Below are 7,793 nucleotides of genomic sequence, written 5' to 3'. Positions count from 1 at the left end.
ATGTCTTGTAGACAGTTGGATATTCAAATCTACTTTTAATAGTCACCAAAGGACAGAGGTAATGTCTATACATTCATTTGGAACAGAATTTTGATTAATTCTGGTTCCACAAGTATTCATTAAGAATATGCCACATTTGAGGCACTATCTTGTTTTTCATGGCAATGCTATGAGGAAGGGACAGATTAAAATCTGTGGGCAATCTGGACAGGCTAGTAATTTGGCATCCTTTCATACTAATACCCCTTAAAAATGTGTTCACCATTTTTCTAGTGGAAATAGGGAAAAATTGATTTCTGTTAATAAACATATATATTCTTTCTTTACATTTGAAATAACTTATTAAAAATACACTTTTCCAAACTAGACAACTTTTGGGGAGTGCCAAACTATTCAAACTGTAGGTATCAGGCCGGGCACAGTGGCTCATGCCCAAAATCCCATCACTTTGGGAAGCCAAGGCAGGCAGATAGATCACTTAAGATCAGGAGTTCAAGACCAGGCTAGCCAAAATGGTGAAACCCCATCTCTACTAAAAAATACAAAAAAATTAGCTGAACATGGTGGCACACACCTGTAATCCCAGCTACTCAGGAGGCTGAGGCACAAGAATCACTTGAACCTGGGAGACTGAGGTTGTAGTGAGCCAAGATCATGCCACTGCTCTCCAGCCTGGGTGACAAAGCAAGACTCCATCTTGAAAAAATTAAAAATTAAATCAAAATGTAGGTATCAAAGCAGGCTGAACTCAGGAATGGGAGTATTGCCTTTTGGTTGACCCTCATGATTGGTACCTTTAATGGCAAAATTTTTTAACATAGATTTTATTTCAAATCTGAAGCTATTTGGCTGAGAGAAGAATACATTTATGTCTCTCCTGGCATGTAAAATTTTCCCTATGTAAACCCAAACTAACTGACAACCTATTCACAATTCACTATAGGGAAGTTTGGTATCTTTTGAAGAATGCCCCTTAGGGCAGCATTGGTTGCCCTCACCCTTGGTTACTCAATGTGGTTGCTCTTGCCCTTTATCTGGCCTGGCTCTGATGAAAGCATTATCATCCCAAATTTTGCAGATGAGATTTAGAGAGTTTAATAACTTGTTTAATGTCACCTATGCAGAAAGTGACAAATTTAGGCTTCAACATAATTTCCTTATTTAAATACAATAGTTGAGTGACTTCACTTTAAACAATATTTAAGTGTTCTAACGACAATAAAAATTATACATGTAAAACTGATATTCACTGACTTTTAATGTGTTATGATATTGTAGGTCTATCACTACCATACAATGACTCTCCCACCACCAACTATTTCTAGGTGTAGGGAGTTAAGTCTCAGCCGTATTGACAAGTAAGTTCACTCTGCTACCACATGGCCCTGTTTTTACCTCCACAGCTCTCTCTTTGGCCCTTCTGGAGATACCTGCTGCCTGCAGACTGCAGATGAGTGCTGGAGCCCTGCCTTCTCTTATGGGAAGGGCCAGCAATTCTGGAGCCATGTGGGGCCTGTGTCCTCCTTAGTCTCCAGTAGACTCAAGCCATTCTGTGCAGTTAAGAATGCCTTTCTCCTGACTTTAATGTTGAATAGATCCTAATTTCTCATTAATGTTCTAGTCCGTTTTTTTCTAGAATTGCAAAAATTGGCCCTTTCTTCCAACAGCTAAATCTTCGTCCCAGGGTCAGGCTTTTTTGTCTCTTTTTCTCCTTTCTGAAGCTGAGTACTCTTCAAATGCTTCTCGCTTCCTCATGCAATAGGTTGTGGTAGTTTCCCCAAGCGCTTGGAAAATATGTAGTAATCCCAGCAGTTTAGGGCTCAAACAAGAAAACTTCTCCCTTCCAGGCATAAAATAGGGTCCTCCACGCCTAAAGAGACCTGCGCTAACTCTTTAAAAAATAATCCATAAAAAGGATGAGTCACTCACCGAAATAATAAGTAGTAAAAATCTACCTCATATCAATTTATCAGATGATCCTTTTGTAAACCCAATCTGAAACTTATCAAGATGTCCTTAAAGAATCAGGGAAATATTTTCAATTATGACTTCTTGACTCTGTAGATGTTTGCTCAATCAATAAAACTAAAATTAATTTTTACATATCTTCAAGTTTCAGGGAAATTCAATTCAACCTCCCCTGGAAGAGCATGGACATATCCACTAGCTACCATGATGATATTTCATTTCTGACCACTCCCATGAAAGAATAGGTAGTCAATCAATCATGAATTTGTAACATGAAGAAATTTCTAAACATTTCCAATTTAACTTTTAACTTTCTTAGTATTGTGACTTATGACTCATTCCATCAAATAGACATCCCCTTGGCATGTCTCTAAAGAAAAGATGACAGAAGGGCTTGTTGTCTCAGCCAGATCACAAGGTTATAATTCTTACTTCCTTAAATCTGACCGTGAAGGATTATAATTTTTTTTTATGGAAAGCAAATTATTTAGAAAAATACAAAGAAGCTTCTCTTAGAGAGCTTCTTTTAGATTTACTTGCAAGAATAGTAAATCAATTACATAATTAAATATATGCTTCATTAAATACCTATGTCCAGTCAGCCATGGCGGCTCACACCTATAATCCCAGTACTTTGGGACACCAAGGCTTGGGCCCAGAAGTTCAAAACCAGTCTGGACAACATAGTGAGATCCCCTCTCTAAACAACAACAAACCAAAACCTATGTTTGACACTATATGACAGTGTGATATAAAGGATGTAAAGGAAATATAAAGTAATGAGACACCATCCCTGCCTTAAAGTCTAGAGGGGCAGACATCTATGTAAACAAGCTATTGCAACACAATGTAATACTTGCTATAATGGAAAAACAGAGGAAAGAGTGTCTAATTCTACTGACTGCCTATATGGCTGGACAGAGAAGGTGACATTTGAGTTGGGTCTTGAAAAATAAATAGTCATTTACCAAGTAATGAGGATGAAGAAAGGCATTGCAGATGGAGGTAGAGGCAGAAATTGAGGCAGCGGAATAAGCAGACACACAGTTGTAACCCAGCACAGCACATGGGGACCAGTCAGGAGCTGGGTAACCAGAGCTCTGACTCTCAACCTGAGACCCACACACTCCTGGACCTGCACAGCAGTATGTCAGGGGCTGTGCAAAACCACAGGATGAGCATGTCACAGTTGCCTAAGGTTTCTTTGTGTTTATTCAATTTTCTGTCAATTTTAGTTAATAGTGGCTTTAGACATTTTTTAAAAAATTGAAACAAACATGAATTCATTGCAGAGCCAAATGCAAAAACTTCATAAATTCTTTATATGAAACAAATATATCTCAGTTGCAGGAGTCTATTTCATGTTATAAACCTTCTTTCCATCAACCTACTACTCACTCCTGGCCCCTGTGATTTCCTGCTCCTTGGCTGTTATGGGTCTTCAATTAAGAAGCAGTGGACTAAAATGTGGGTTGGGCTGGGGATGGAGGCAGGAAATGAGGTTAGAAAAATAACTAATTACCTTTCAGATTTATTTCCAGTGTCTTGCGGAACCCTGTTTATACAGAGTTTCATATGCCAGCTTGAGCGTATTTAAGCAGGGTGATGTCAGAATTCAAACTATGATTTGGAAAATTCTGTGGCAACTTGGCAAATAAATTAGAGGGAAAGAGATAGAACAAGTCAAAAGACTATTGCTACCGTCTAGTGAGAGACAAGGCATATCTGAAATAAGGCAGAGGCAGAGGATGGCTAAGAGAAAATAGATTATTTGAGAGACAGTTAAGAAAGAAAAATGACAGGACTTAATGATATGTTGACTGTGGGCAGTAGAAGAGGAGTCAAGGATGACTTTCACATTTCGTTTTGCAACTGATGGACAATGACACTATTACCTAGGGTAGGAAATAAAGAAGGAAAAACAGTTTCCTGAAAGAAAATGAATTGACTTTGGCTCTGCTAAGTTGTGGTGCTATGGCAATTCATTCATTCACTACATTTAATCTTTATTTAGCATGTATTAAACAACATGAACTGAACTAGACAGGTAGTTGGAAATGTCCAGTAGCTAGAGGAAATTCAGGTCTGGAATTTAAGAGATATGTTAGGCTGAGAATGTAGAAATGGAAGTCTGGCGTGTTTAGTGGTAATGGCTGAAGCTAAGGGGAATATATGATGCTGATGCCACCAGGAGAGTGCGAAGAGTAAGAAAAGAAGACTCAAGACTGAGCCCAGGGGAAAACAAATCTTCCAGTGCCTGGGAGTGGACAAGCTGGAAAAATGTTTAGATAATACCTCTTTTTCTGTTTTTTTCTTCATAATTTGTATTGTAAAATTTATTTGAATTTTGTGAACACAAATTTTTCAGAAATTTGAAAGAATCTATATGATCTGTCTGCACATTATGTGAAAATCTTCATTCAGGATCCTTCAAGTCTCATATGTTATAAATGATCAGCCTCTTCCCAATTAATTTAGACCAATTACAGCAGTCAATTACATTGCTTTATTAAATTCTGCCAGTTTACAAATTAGGACGTTATTATTATTATTTCTTTATTTATTTTAAGACGGATCTTGGCTCATTGCAACGGTCACCTCCCAGGTTCAAGCAATTCTCTTGCCTCAGCCTCCCGAGTAGCTGGGACTGACAGGCACGCACCACCATGCCCAGCTAATTTTTTGTATTTTTAGTAGAGACGGGGTTTCACTGTGTTAATCAGGATGGTCTTGATTTCCTGACATCGTGATCTGCCCGCTTCGGCCTCCCAAAGTGCTGGGATTACAGGCGTGAGCCACCGCACCAGCCCCCTAAAGTCTCATATGTTATAAATGATCAGCCTCTTCACAATTAAATATTTTATTTAAATTGAGTGTAAAAATTAATTTAGACCAATTACAGCAGCCAATTACATTACTTTATTAAATTCTGCCACTTTACAAATTAGGCAGTTATAATTTTTTTTAAGGGAAAGGAGGAGAACAGTGTTCAGAGAGTTAAGCTTCACTGTATGAATCTCACAGGACTTCTAATCACAGTTAAAATGAACCTTGGATTACTCACGGATTCAAGTTTCTTCCCCGGAGACTCATACTTAAGCTTGAATCAAATTATAAACAAAAGTTATTCTGACAAGAGGGAAATGTAACCCATTAGGGTTCTGGGGCGCCCACGACACTCAGTGGAGCGCAGCTTCCTCTCCACTCCCTAGGAGGGCCCAGCTCCAGGGTGGGCAGGAAAGCTGCCCGAAAGGATTCTGAGTGGGCAGACTTCTTAACATCTCCTCTCCTGGTTCCTAGGGTCCACATCCCAAAAAGATTCTTCTCTGGGTGAGATTGCGGTGGGTGTGAGGCATGGACCGAGCTTGTCAGACCTAGGGTCAGGCCGGGCCACTGTCATCAATATACCGAAGCCACAAAACTCTTTCCTTAGTAGTGGAAAGCTGCGGGCCTCACCCGTTAGCGTTAAGTGACGTCACATCGTGGCAACCAATCACAAGCCTGCTTTGAAAGAGACTGTTAGGAAGCGGACACTGTATTGGTAGAGGTTCTCTGTCAATCTCACAGAGGAATCGCCTCTTTTCTCTTAGCGACGGATGCGTCCTAGCAACAGTCGGCAGAGTTGCTGCGGTTTGTGCCCTTGCGATTTGTTATTCTGAGAGAGGAGAGTCCAACTCCCACCTCCAGCTCTCGAAGGAGCTTTTCCCGAGGGCACTACAAAGAGGCTCCTTTTCCTTCAGATCAGCAGTATCAGGTAAGGGAAGCTCTGAATGGGAAAGGCGGCGTGGAAAAGAAGTATTTTACTCACTCTTTCAAGGGTATTTGAACACTCGCTATGTCAGCAATGTGCTAGGTTAGTGGCAGTGAAGACTACAAAAAATACAAGTCTTTCCTTGCTTTCAAAGAGCTTCCAGCCTAGCGAGGGAGACAAAAATAGCAACGAGAGAGCGGTTAACGACACTCTAAGAACTTTGAGGGCATTACTGTCTTGTTCCCATGTTACATATACCCAGTGACTATCATATTGCCTAGCACATAATAGGAGCTCAATAAACCATGATTGAGTGAGTGAATGAATGAATGAATGCCAAAATAGCCTGATTCTGATTATCCGTCTAGGGGCGGGGTCAAAGAATAAAAGATTAATGTGGGCTGAAATAGATTACTTCAGGACTGTTTAGAAAGGGCTGGAGTAGATAAACAGTGAGGAAGATGAACAGGGAACACAAACTCTTTGCAAGTAAGGACATTGTCTTATTCCCCTAGTGACTAGTTTACCTAGTACCTAAATTGCTGCTCAATACTTTCTCCTTCTTCTTGTGTATGGTGAATGCTAAACGAATTCACAGCAATCTTTTAGGAAGCTCTGAGTTTGAAGCCCCCTGCCTTTGCAGAGACCTGACATAATTACACATAGTATGATTGGAAAGTGTCAGGGAGAACAAGATTGTTTCAGCCTGAGTGACGAAGTCAGGGAGAATTCAGGCTTTACGGAAAAAGTTCCTATTGACCTTGAATAATGAGTAAGATTGAAACAAGCAGAGGGATGCCTGTATGTTGTGGACCAGAAGCAGCAGGAGGGGTGGGAGGGAAGACCATTCTCCAGAGAGGGAGGTGGGAAAGTCCTGGACTGTTTGGGAATGAATGGAAACCGTACGAGGCTGGAATAGAACTGGAAAGGTTGACACGGTGAGGCAGACTGTGAAGGTATCGAAGGCCATACTTATATGAGTTCGGACTCTATTTTGTTTTGCAAAGTCTGGTGTGTAGACCACCAGTGCAAGACTGTCTCACAATGCTTTTAAAAATACAGAGTCCCAGGCTCACCCCAGACCTCCAAAATCAAAGGAGGTCCAGGAATGCATTTCAAATGAGCTCCATTTCTACAATCTGGAAGAGAATGCTACTGTGAATGATAGGGACCCACAAAAGTCATTATACAGGGAAGAGACTTGATAAGAGATGCATTTTTGAAGTGCTCTGAGGTTGGCCTCTTGAGTAGTTGTTCTGGTTAGAACAGAGGCAGAGAGGCCAGTTAAGTGTCCATGATCTAGGGCAGAGGATTCGGGGAGGAGAATCTGTGGATTTTTAAAATTACATATTTATTTTCACTAACCACCGATTGATATGTATGCAATTGGTAACAAACCACAGTAGTATTCACAGGCCTGTGATTTTGCCAGCAACTCTTTTCATATTACATTATAGAGATTGTAAATATATTATTTATCCTCATCATTACCTCACAATTAAGGTAATTAGAACCACTGCTAGATTCTGTTATTTAATGTGTTAATAAAGAAGTACAAATTATTATATCATGATTTAAAACATATTTTAACACCTATATTTCCATATAATCTGTCTTCTTTGTAATTCCATGTTTTTATTTGATGCATGGGCTTCACCAGGCTGCCAAAGGTTCATGGCACAAAACAGGGTTGGAGCTCCAGTTTTGGAGGACATGTTAAAGACCTGAACCAGAGGAGGCTGTGGGAGAGAAGGGCTTGGAATTCAGAGATATTTGGAAGGGAGAAGTAATAGGATAGCATCTACTCAAATAAGTGAATATTCAATCTTGGAAAGAAGTGGAAATAGTTATGGAGGGAAAGAAACGAGAGAATAGACTAATAGACATTGTAGGAATAGTTGTCTCTAGGGGTGGATGTTGTATACTTGCCAAAATATGGCTGAAGGGCCCAGGAGAATCTTGAAGCTTAACCAGGGTCTTAGTGAAGATTTACTGAGAATCAGTAGTTCTTGGAGACACATTTACCAGAGACCCAAGACGTTAGTCTTGGGTTTTTTTTTTTTTTTTTTTTTTT

General features: G+C 39.9%; 1 protein-coding gene across 1 annotated transcript in view; it reads left to right on the top strand.

The window, feature by feature from the left end:
• Window positions 1-5,540: 5,540 nt before the first annotated feature.
• The window catches only part of WDR63 (WD repeat domain 63), a 74,748-nt gene continuing 72,495 nt past the window's right edge, over window positions 5,541-7,793 (top strand). Inside the window, exon 1 of the mRNA XM_011956112.1 lies at window positions 5,541-5,722. The gene's annotated coding sequence lies outside the window, so the exon portion shown is untranslated. The remainder of the gene's footprint in view (window positions 5,723-7,793) is intronic.

The sequence above is a fragment of the Colobus angolensis genome, unplaced genomic scaffold (assembly GCF_000951035.1).
Source record: "Colobus angolensis palliatus isolate OR3802 unplaced genomic scaffold, Cang.pa_1.0 Scaffold41, whole genome shotgun sequence".
NCBI classification, from domain to species: Eukaryota; Metazoa; Chordata; class Mammalia; order Primates; family Cercopithecidae; genus Colobus; species Colobus angolensis.
The sequence above is the reverse complement of the archived record's forward strand: the minus strand, read 5'-3'. Positions and strand labels throughout refer to the sequence as shown.